This window comes from Gavialis gangeticus, unplaced genomic scaffold (genome assembly GCF_001723915.1).
Source record: "Gavialis gangeticus isolate Ggan-Ray unplaced genomic scaffold, GavGan_comp1, whole genome shotgun sequence".
Classification (NCBI taxonomy): Eukaryota; Metazoa; Chordata; order Crocodylia; family Gavialidae; genus Gavialis; species Gavialis gangeticus.
In genome coordinates, this window is record NW_017729024.1 from 88429971 (window position 1) to 88433225 (window position 3255).

Below are 3255 nucleotides of genomic sequence, written 5' to 3' on the forward strand. Positions count from 1 at the left end.
GGCTCGCAGGGGTGGCGGGATGTGGCCCGGGGAGGTGGGTGGGTGTGTGCTGGGTGGGGGATCCCATTTTCACGCTTGGGAGGGTCGCCGCCCCGGCTTCCGTTCATCAGCCCCCGCCGGGCTGCTGGTTCCGGACGAGGGGGGAGCCAGAGGGAGCTTCTCCGCGCGGGTGGGCTCGGGGCGCCGCTGGCGGGGCCTGGGCCACGCCGCTGTGCCTTGCTCCGGCTGGAGAGCACCCGGGCGGCGGGCCCGGGGCGTCTCGGGGCGGATGTGACCCGGGTCACCTGGTGTCTTGGCATCTGCCACCAGGGGAGGCCAAAAAGTCCTCGGGGCTGGCTCGATCGCGGGCAGAGAGGGAGTCCTGGCGCCTGGGGAAGCTTTGTGCAGCCTCCTGTGAAATGGGCACACGCAGGAAGAAAGAGCTTCCCCCCCTTCTCCTCCTCTGTGGCCCGTGTGCTGAGCTCCCCCATCTCCCGGCTGGCGCGGGAGCTGGGAGCCCCGGACCTCGCCCGCGCAGCACGGTCTCTTTGGGCCAGCTGGTGCCCGCTCGCAGCGAAAGGAGAGGAGCTGGGCTTTCTGGGCAGCCTTATTCGTGCTTCGCTCCCAGCACCCGCTGCAGACACTGGAGGTTGCGGGAGTGGGCAGCGGTCAGACCTATGTTGTGCCTGCACAGGATCAGGCCAGGGGGTGGGGAGCAGCGGCAGCCCCGTCCTCGGAAAGGCGTGGTGGGCAACTTCAGGAAGCGAGTCGGTGGCCAAGGTGGGCATCTGCCAGCTCCTAGCGCTTCCCAGTGTCAGGTCGGAGGTCTTTCACATCATTTCAGCACCAGCTTGATAGGTGTATCTAATTTCTGGACAGGGCTATTAGAGTCATTGTGAAGATGGATTCTAATCTGACAATATATTTGAGCAGGAGTTCGTGTTGGTGGGGAAGGGCTGGGGGCAGAGGGGGGGCCTGGAAAGGTCTGCTGGCTTTCAGGAGCCGGCAGATAGAAATTTGACAAGGCAGCTCTCTCGGAATTAAAATGTCTTGGTCTTCCCTGCCTTCAGCCTTATTTCACACACACATCCACACACACACACCTTTTATTTTCTCCTGCCTTTGCCACAGTCTATAAAGCCCTATTGAGACATGTAGGCGTGATGTGTAAACCGGATTAGCAGTATGAAAGCAAGACACACAATGAGCCTGAATTGTTTTACTTCCTTTTCATTTCTCACGCCTATATCTCTAATAAATTTGTTGCTCCAGCAGTGGGTCAAAGGGATCGTGTCGCTCGGCTTTTTTTTTTTTTTTTTTTTTTTTTTCTCCCCCCTATTTCTCTAATAAATTTTTTGCCCCAGCGGGGGGTCAAAGGGGTGGTGTCGCGCGGTTTTTTTTTTTTTTTTTTTTTTTGCCCCCCCCCCCCCGCCAGACCCCATGGCAGAGATCAGGAAAATGAATGGTCTGCGCCTCCTGCCAAACGCGAGAGCCGAGGTGTATGGTTACAGAGCCCCGGTGCGGTCCAGAAGGGCTAAAAAACTCTCCAGGGGGACTGTCCCCCCTCGGTGCACACTGCGGGGCTGAGGGCAGGCTGCCAGGGAAAGGATCCGGTTTGCAGGCGACGCTGGGGTGTGCGAGAGGATGACAAGAGCTGCTCCGGCTCGGATCCCCCGGCGGCTGCAGAGCCGGAGGGGGCTGCCCGGACCGGGGGCGGCTGCAAAGCCCTGCGCTGCCGGGCTGATGCTGGAGATCGCTCATTTGCTTCTTTGTGGCGCGCGGAGCAGCTCTCCATTAAAGGCGATCAGGGGTAATTAGCCGCATTATTTTGACAAGTTGGCTCGAGCAGCCTCCCTCGCCTGCTAGTCCCGAGGAGGGAGGGCGAGGGCGAGGGAAAGAGCCGAGCCGGGCTCCCTCTCCCCAGCCCTGAGCCCCCCGCAGCATCTGCCCGGACACACGGGCAAGATGCTCCTCCGGGAGCAGGGCCGGGCGTGGGGGGGGGAAGCAAGAACAAGGTTTCTTTGGCGAGCGTATTCAAAGGGCTGCAACAGCGAGGCAGGAACCCCCCCCCCCCGGGTCTTATTGGGCTGCGCAGCTGGATGCCAAAAGGAGATCGGGGCGGGTGTGGGGGGCAAAACCATCCCCGGGCACAAAAATGACAGGCGAGTGAGCGCCCTCCAGGCCGGTTTTGTTCCTGCCGGGCAAACAAACAATCTGGAGGGCAGGTGTTTTCTTTCAATGTCCTTCCTTTATTCATGTAACCGGATGCTACAGGCAGAGCAGTGATGGGGCGGGGGGAGCCCCCTAACACGCTGCAAGAGTCGCCGTGAAGCCATCAGCAACCTCCCAGCCCCTACCCCTCGGGGCTGAACTCCTCCACGGGGCATCTGTGCCGGGCGGACAAAGCCTTGGCCGGGGAGGATCCAGTTGGGGATGGTCCTGCTCCGAGCAGGGGGTTGGACTACATGTGACCTCTCGAGGTCCCTTGCAAGCCTCCTCCTCCGGGATGCCAGGCCCCAGGGGGCACATAAGAAGGCGGGTCTTTGGTGCCAGACACCCGGAGGGGCCAGCTGGGCGGGCCCTGCCCACCCGGGGAGAGCGAGCCGGGCCGGGGGAAGGCAGAGCTGTGCCGGCGGGAGGTGCCACCTAGGCAGGCCTCCTGCAGGCGAGGAGCCGGGCGTGTTATCACCACTCCGATCTGTGGGATCCTTGAAGTTTAGGGCAAAGAAAGGAGAGGGGGAGAGCCCCGGGTGCGGAGCCGCGGTGACATGCGCAGGGCATGCATATTAAAGCCAACAATGCTTACAAATGTAAATAAGGGCAGATTGATTAGGAACAACATTATCGCTGGGAATGCAGCACTCGCATGCATCAGCAATGAGGCAAATTGGGGGCAGCCACCGCTCCTGACCACCCAAGTCGAGACAGACTTTTACTCTGACACTTCGTCCTCCTCCTCCTCCATTTTTTTTTAAAGCGCGGCAGAAACAAGGCCAATTAGATCCCCGCAGTAATTCATCTCTGGGGTATGAAAAAAAACAGACCACAGGGGGAGAGGGAGAGATTAAGACACAGCTTGTTAAATCTGAGCCTCCCGATTGCACTGGGGGCACCAACCGGCAGGATTTATAGGCGCCGGGGCAGGGCGGGAAGGCCTCGCGAGGCGAAGCTGCCAGGCAGGAGGCAATGCCCGCGGGCCGGCGCCTCGGCCCCCGCGCAAGGACAGGGTGGTGCAAGGAGCACCAGGAAGCAAAGGGGAGATCATGGCCCCCCCCC

General features: G+C 60.8%; 1 protein-coding gene and 1 long non-coding RNA gene across 2 annotated transcripts in view; one reads left to right on the forward strand and one right to left on the reverse strand.

Moving 5' to 3' along the window:
- The window catches only part of PTCH1 (patched 1), a 106325-nt gene that overhangs the window by 833 nt on the left and 102237 nt on the right, over positions 1 to 3255 (forward strand). The window lies entirely within an intron of this gene.
- The window catches only part of LOC109297537, an 8037-nt gene continuing 6989 nt past the window's right edge, over positions 2208 to 3255 (reverse strand). The window contains exon 2 of the long non-coding RNA XR_002097344.1: positions 2208 to 3000. This is a non-coding gene — a long non-coding RNA (uncharacterized LOC109297537). The remainder of the gene's footprint in view (positions 3001 to 3255) is intronic.